Raw genomic sequence first — 8,364 nt, 5'->3', positions numbered from 1 at the left:
TGGTACGTTCATCAATATTAAGGAATCATTTTCTTAACACAAGCTCCTATATCTTGCTGAAAAGTTACCTGTCAGTTAATTTTCTTTTTTCAAATGTACTAAGATATTTGCACTAGAAAATTAAACCAAAATGACTTGGTGTTTTTGCAGTGTAGCCATCTGCTCCTGACAGCCAAACCGAATACGTTGTTTAAAAATATAGAACAAAACATGAAAGATGAAATCCGTAGGTTCGTTTGGTAAAAGCCATAAAATCTCCAAAGGAGAGAACGTGAATTAAATCAGCAGGCGCTAATCACATATCAAATGTTTGCACCTCTGGTTATCAGAAAAGGCAGATTATGCATCAGACTAACACTTCTGCTAATGACACTGGATGTTGCGATCAGCCATTAAAGCTTCATTACATGAATTGGGAGCCAGTGGCTCCATGCAAGGCATTTGGAGAAAATGAACACGGTAAAAGAGGGAAGCTCTGCAGAGTCAACAGCACAGAGCAGAGAATGAATTAAAATGCCAATAGGAAACCTGTATGAAAAAAGGAAAAAAAAGTACAAATGTGCACCTAGGGGCACAATCACTGCTGTCTATTTAAATTCAGAGCTCTTTCACTGTGTATGCAGTCCTATGCACAGCTCTGTTAATAGCAGCCTGGACTGCTTCCAATATGCGAAGGAGGGCTGAATTTTCTGACAAGGCGGCCTAAAGAACTCGTCTGCCTGTGGGATGAGAGCGCGCAAAGAGGAATTTATGATGTGGAGGAACGAGGCTGGCAGAAATCACTGGAAACACCTGACTCGTAAATTGAGAGCGTGTTTCTGTCAGCGACAAGAAGGAATGACTAATGTTTCAGATTGCTATTTGGGCCAGTTCTTTCATCTCAATAAAGTGACTTTGATAGTTTGCCGCCCATAGAAAAATGTGCCAGGGACAGTTTGTTAAGCTTCAAAGAATTAAAGCGGCACTTTGCAGAGACAATGCAGCCTCATTATGCACATAATCTCACAAGTGTAAACAGTCTGGCAGGAAAGTGTTGGGTGTGAGAGCTGCTGAAAGACATCTGTAATTGCATATTTTCCTGTGTACCCTTTAAGACCCTGACAAAAATAACCATATTAGTGACAAATTAAAGATCATAGAACTAAAGGAGGCTCTGATCAGTGATTTAACCTAAACAATGGATCAAATATGTGATGCTTTGTAGCCTTTTTTTTTTTTACTGCTAATTTATTTCAATTACAAACCAGATAAGTATTTTGTTCCAAAGTGTCAAATATCTCATCGGTAAAAGCCTCATGAAGACCTAAAACCCTGTAATGCTGTCTAATGATTCTGATGCCGCATTCACACCAGCTCCGTTTGGTCCACTTTAATCAAACTCTAGTTTGTTTGGCAGAGTATTTATCTATAGATACACACATATTAATGCGAAGCAGACTGGGGACTATAATGCTTGTTGCTATAATAACCAATAATGCTAGCTGGGTACTAATTATTGTTAGAACCCAACAATTATACTCAAGAGTTGCACCACTTCAACTAGTACATTTCCATCTATATTAAGGAATTGAGTACTTAAACAAGTTCCTACATCTTGTTGAAAAGTTACTTGTGAGCTAGTTTTGTTTTACTAAGTGTGCTAAGATATTTGCACTAGAAATGCTTGGTAAGATTTTGCAGTGTAATTTTGTAGAAATTGAGTTTAATTTCAGAGCTTGATTTCAGCCGTTGTCGGGGGGAACAAAGCAGTTTATTTTCAGTATAAATTAATCACGGCAGTGTTTGGATGTCTCGGTTATCTTTGGGCCCAGATCCCTCGGTTCAGTTGTCCTGGGCCGGAGCCATCCATGCCTGCCGTCTAACCCCTAGCTTGCCCACAATCCCTGATTAATGTGGTCTGGGTGGGAGCTGTCAGAAATGGCAGAGAGAATCATGGGATTTCTCCTTCAGAGTCCCAATGACACCCAGCAGCTGCAGGAGTAAACAGATGACTAACCACTGGCCTTTTGGCAGCCTTCGGAGATTCACATGGAGGGAGGGCTGCAAACATTGCTTTGACATTTAGGTGGATTAGAAAGTTCTTGGGTTCTGCTCTCGCGGTGTCAGGTGCTTGGTGCGGTAATTATTTGTGTCTTGCTTTGCTTCCACGCGACCTCCAAACTCCAACGCTAAAAAAAGGGCTTAATTTTTCCACTTACGGATGTTTGTTCAGATGAAATGTTTAAGTGTGAAAATCCACGCCTCATTTATAAACAAATCACATTTTCCGTCTTGCTTGCTGCCACAGAAAGAAAAAAAAAATTAACTTGCTTTTGGAAAAGAAAACAACAAATTGTCATTTCAGATCATGTCCTGCCGCAGACTTCATTTCAAATCTGGTGCTGAAAGCTGTCCTGGGGGCTCGGTTTTGCGTGAGGTATTGACATATTAAGGGCTCCATCAGACAACGGCTGCTGCTGCTTTTAAATCGCAAATAAATTACTCTCCTCAAAACACTATTACTCGTCTGAAAATGAAAACTCACTCATTGTGACTGTCTCATATCAGGTAAAAAACTGGAGAGAATTAATTAACCTTTGTCATTTTAATTGCTTTAGTGACAGCTGTCCTTTGGAGCTGGAGCTATCCTAATGCACACACTGCGAGCTTGTCAATTACTTTCCCAGTGAATAGATTAAAACGCCGCAGAGGATAGAGTCATTTCATTAGTCAGACTTAATGCCCCCCAGACATAACCAGGTGCGAACACTTCACCCTAAATATGCAGGAAAATGAACAATACTATTAAGCCCATATGAATCGAATGAATTGTAGCAATATGAAATTAAGTTCACGCTCTATTTAGTTCTTCCCCGCCGCTTATTTTCCATTTGTTGTGCCGGGTTTTCTTAGGTAAGGTGCAGAAATTCAAAATATTTTGGACAGCAGAACCTGCAGTCTGAAATGCAGGGCACCTGTGTTTCCAGAGCTAATTTCTCTTGCGGATGTTAGCGCTGTCAATTTTTACAGCGCAGGATAATAGCAGACAGCAGCCTCCATCTAATTCTCCCATTTCGCTGTTAGCACATCTATGATTTAATGCCACTCAACCCATCATGAATCAGACAGAAATTACGCTGCTTTCAAGCGTCTTTCAGACAGTTCTCTGCTTCCAACACCAAATGTCTCCAAGCCTCTTCCTTTCACCACGATATGTGAAGTAATTTTCACATTTTTACCAAGCTGCTGAAGCCCTTTCTTCACATTCTGTGAGGATTTTCACACTCGAGCACGAGGGAAGTCAGGAAAGCTCTCGACTCTCTGGAAATGAAGGTGAATGCCAAAGAGGCTTAAATTCTCAGTTTGCTGATGTTACAGAATTACAACAATGCAACAAATGCAACAGTTTGAAATGCAACATCCTGTTAAGCCTGCCACATGCGGTCAAAGCCCCGGAAAATCAAATCAAAACTTCTCATCCAGAACCTGTAGAGTGACTTTAAAAAGCAGAATATAGGAAATTCTAGAGTAAATCCTGATAGTTGTTATTTTGTGGTAATATTGTAGATTAGCACAGTTGTGTCCATTTTTCAGATCAGGGGTCAGCGACCTTTACAGTTTATAGAGCCACTTTTGCCCCAAAATAAAACTTTCAGTGGTGTAGCATCTTTTCAAAACTGTTGAGGGATGTGAGTTTACTGGGATGAGATTGTGGCAGGGATCACATTACATAGTTACAAATAAAAAGGCAAATATTTTTCCCTAAATGTCTAAATCAGACCAGACTTTTGTTTTAGGTCAGTTACACTTACCAAAATTATTTATTTTTGCAAAAAGCCACCATAATGAAAGAAGGAATCTATCAGAAATGTTGCATCCACTGCAAAAGCACAAAATCTTACCAAGTATTTGTGGTCTAGTTTCTACTGCAAGTATATTGAACTAAGACAAAACTAACTTGCGAGTAAATTTTCAGCAAGATATAGGAGCTTGTTTTGAGTCAATCATTTCCTTAATATTGATGAAAAAGTACTAGTTCCACTGGCAGTTTATTTTACTTATAAGTTATTTTTTCCATGTTACATGTGAAATAATGTGTATTTTTTAATCACTGTTCAGGAATTATTTACTTACTGTGGAACTGCACAACTCAGGCAGCATCTTTAAGCGTCTGGAAATTATTCCTAAAAATAAGTATAGAAAAGGAGTGGAGTTTAAAATCATTTTATCATTATCACAATAGTAACAAAATATTGCAATCAAATTCTATTACTTCTTTCTTAGGTAACCGTATGGTCAAAAACACCAGTACTACTCTTGAAAATCTACTTTTGAAATGACACCATTAACATTTTAAGTGTAATTTAAACTGCACACAGTAACTGCATTTAATCATATTTTCAAAATTATTGATATTCTTTTATGCTCATGAAACAAACATGAGAGCATAAATTGAACATCAAGAAGAAAATAATGTCGTCTTTTCTCCCAACATTGCCTTCTCCTCACAAAGTAAAAAAAATAAAAAACATTTTAAAAAGTCATTACAATGCTGCTAAGGAGGTCTGATGAACGACTTGGTCTAGCTGCAAAGTCAGATTAAATTGGTGCCATCATTAACTACAGCTGTGAAGTGTTTTTCATGTCTCTGAATGCAAATGAAGAGGAACTTTTCTCAGTGTTTCTTGAGGTGAGATGGAATATACCTGTACCTAGACATCAGCTATGCTCTTTACTACTCTACAATAAATCCTTCAACATGACTGACCCTTTGCAGCTGCGTCACTTAATCATTCCAGGCGCCATGACGGACATCGGAAGTGAGGGACGGGAGGATTGAACAGAACGGCTGAAATAGTTTCCCCGAGTTGTTTTTCCCAGTTTACTCTGCTGTTGGAGTGGAGCTAATTTGTCTGTGGATGTAACACAGCTGGCTGGACGGGCTCACAGACGGCCGTATTTACAACAGTTGGAAACGGCTAGCTTAGAAACCGACCCATACCTCCTCCCTCCTGACGTGTTGATTAAATTACCGACTTTACCTGAATCCACACCACAGGTGTGATAAACAGCAGGTGATCCTTACATCGGAGCAACATTAAAAACGTACAAAAGACGAGATGCTAACCAGTTCTTTCCATACATGCTAGGCTACATGACGTTGCCAACATGGTTACTAACGGTTAGACGCGTATCTTCTCCGTAATGCGACATTTGATATGTTTCTAATCATACTTATAAAGTTTTTTAACGTTAGTCTTGCCTTGTAAAAACTGTTCACTGCAAATCCGCGGACTTGCGATTCACTACCGTTAATCTTTATGATTGACAGCTGCTATCCATCGCCGCCATCTTTCCTCATTAAAAGTTACGTAATAAAATTCTAAATTAGGTTTCTATCATTGTTAGTGCAGCCGACCGCGCAGCACCCTATGACCATTTTAAAAGTGAAATCTAGATTACAGATATCTTTTTTTAGGCTAGCTTTAAAGGAGAGCATTGGTTGCTTTGACGTCCTTAATGACGGAGTGGGCGGAGCTCCGGTGAGCGTGACGTCACTTGCAAACTGAAAGTATCACTTTGCACAATGTAAACAGGTATCACACCGTCCAAAAGTTTTACTTTCATCCCATTAAGCCCCAGAATTGTTGAGTTTAAGTTTTGGGGACCAGTAACATGTTTTTCTTTTGTTGTTTTTTTTTTGTTTGTTTTGTTTAGTTTTAACAAATCTGAGACAAGGCTATATGCCAGGGGTGGGCAATCCTGGTCCTGGTGGGCCCGTGTCCTGTAACTCTTTAATGTCTCCCTGGTCCAACACACTTGAAACCAACACCTCCTCACTGCAGTCAGGTTGTCCAGCGTCCTGCTAATGACCTCATTATTTGACTCAGGTGTGTTGAAGTAGAGACGCATCTATAAGTTGCATGAGACCGGCCCTCCAGGCCTGGAGTTGCCCACCCCTGCTATATGCACCTGATTCAATGTCTTAATGGTTTGGATTATGGATAAACATAGAAGATATTAATAAGCAGTAGAAATTCTAACTTGGAGAAATTACCTCAAGTTAAAAATGATCAGATTTCTCTCAACTTCTTATTGACTGTCTTTGCCCAAGTCAAGTAGCTTATTAAAATGCTATAAAAGAAATAAGAATAACTCTAAATCTAGTGAGTTTCTTTGCTTACTTCAAATAAGAAAACTTGGATTAAACATTGATTCAAATCATAATTAGATTCTTAGAACAAAAGAGGAATATAAGAGCATCATTTTACTTATTGATGTTACTCTCAGTCAGAGAACATATTTAAAAATCTTCAAGAAATAAATCCAGAGGCTGATTTTTATTAAATTAGCACACAGAAATATTACATAAAAAGACAGAAACTACCTAAAAAGATTATTGCTTCATCAGTTGGTCACAATTATTCAGAGATCCATATATTGTCCCACGTACTGATAGCAAGCTAAAGTTTTTGTCATATTTTTGGTGGGATGGAGGTTATGAAACCAGACACCAAGGTATTGATGGCAAAGATGTGTTTGCTTTTCAAAATGACACAAGATGTAAGAGGATTACGCGGCTCATGAATGTGGGCCGTTTCTATCCTCTTATTACTTCATCCACAACAGGCTGCCACACCACACAAAAGGCTGATGTTCTCCCACCTGAATAACTCGGATCACAGTTCAGATACGAGAAGAAAAAGCCTTAAACGCGCCTCTGATCACCTGAACGTATACGTGTAGCGGGCGATAAGCCCCAACAATTAGGCCGCTTCACAAGCAGCTACACCTTTGATGAAAAGTGCAACTGGTTGAAAATCTATTTTTACGACTGCACACTGTCAGGGCAGGTTTGCTGAAACAAAAGCAGGACAGGATGATGATTGCTGATTATCATCCTGTCAGGAATAACACTGAAGTACAAAGCTAGGTGATGCTATTTATATTAACCGAAGAAGTGATAAAAGAACAAACAGATCATTTTCTCCATCATTTACATACCCTGAGAGGAAGTGGGAAAAGGAAAAAAAGAAAAATCACAAAAAATACAAATCTCCAAGGTACGACGCTTAATCGCCACAGCATCTGGTTGTGCATCAAAACTTCAAGGCTTTGCAGCCTGTATTCGTTTTAAGAGCCCATCCAAGGAGCTGTCCACATGATGAGTAGGGCACCTTTCCTTGTCATAGCCTAAATATATAGAACAGTTTTCCTTCACCGTCCTGCCTTTCAAACAGGTCGCCAGGTAAAACAATCAGGGCCGGCTGGTGTCGGCGCTGACGCTTCGTTTGCCGTTGATTTATATCTTAAACAACCTCTGCTGGTGCTTCCACTGCTAAAGGTGAGATGCACAGCCAGTGTTGGTGACAGAGATTGACTAGGCGCAGTGGCAAGAGGGAGGAATGATGTGGTTTTAAAAAATGCATCACCATTAAATCAAAGAGTAACCTTGAACGAGCCCAGCTGACGCCGGCTGGGTGACACGTTCTGCCCTCGGCGCTCGGTCACATTCGGACAAGATGGCGGTCCAGTTCCTCGATGACCAAGGCCACGCGTGCTAATGTTGTGTCCCAGTCAAAGCAACATTAACTTAGAGAAACAACTACTGTAGAAGAAATGCACACATACGTTTTCACAACAAAAAATGTTTTAGTCCCACTTCCCGAGTTGTTAATCATGTTAGTATTCTTTTAAAAAAGACACATTGTACAAAATTCACTTTTTGTACTTCCATTTGGGTCGCTACTGTTACTAAAAACAGCCCAAGTGAAAGAATACTCAGACATTTTTGCCATTAAATTTAAGTTTTTTTAGGTGTCTGGAGCCGTTTCACAAACTTCCCAATTAAATCACATTCAGCAGGCAGCATTTAAAAAAACAAAACAAAAACAAAAACTCCTGAATGTTAACATCACAAATCAGCAGGCACTGCCCCGTTACCTAACAAAAAATATTATCTAAGAATAACTTTCAGCAAAAATGTAATGAATGTGTTTTGTAGACCATAGGCATATCCTGATTAAGGAAGCATAATAGGTCACCTATAAAGTTAAGGTGAACACCCCAACATAGTTTGTACTGAATACGGCATTCAACAGAATAATCCATGTACTCCCAGACGTCTGCCATTTTTATGGACTCTCAAACACAACTATCCTTTTGATTATTAAAGTATTGTGTTTTATTAAAAATATAAAAGCAAATCTAGTCGTAATCCTGGAAGATATTTCAAAACGGCATTCTTTGGAGGAAGAAAACAAGATTTTACAAAAAGAAATATTTTTGAAACACCAACAGCATTAGAATATAAGTGAATCCTTTCCCATACCGTCAGTGCTTCGTAAACAAAAATTACTGTAAAATTCAAAAGTCCACCTATCC

At 39.1% G+C, this 8,364-nt stretch overlaps 1 long non-coding RNA gene across 2 annotated transcripts in view; it reads right to left on the bottom strand.

Annotated features, from left to right (window-relative positions):
* The window catches only part of LOC103152864 (uncharacterized), a 36,349-nt gene extending 30,881 nt beyond the window's left edge, over window positions 1-5,468 (bottom strand). The window contains exons 1-2 of one of the 2 annotated variants that reach the window (XR_001658824.1): window positions 5,290-5,468; window positions 4,114-4,163 (exon numbers count right to left, since the gene is read on the bottom strand). This is a non-coding gene — a long non-coding RNA (uncharacterized LOC103152864). The other variant, XR_477758.2, reaches the window with a different exon arrangement.
* Window positions 5,469-8,364: the final 2,896 nt, after the last annotated feature.

The sequence above is a fragment of the Poecilia formosa genome, unplaced genomic scaffold, assembly GCF_000485575.1.
Source record: "Poecilia formosa unplaced genomic scaffold, Poecilia_formosa-5.1.2 Scaffold331, whole genome shotgun sequence".
NCBI classification, from domain to species: Eukaryota; Metazoa; Chordata; class Actinopteri; order Cyprinodontiformes; family Poeciliidae; genus Poecilia; species Poecilia formosa.
This window is presented reverse-complemented; position numbering and strand designations above follow the sequence as displayed.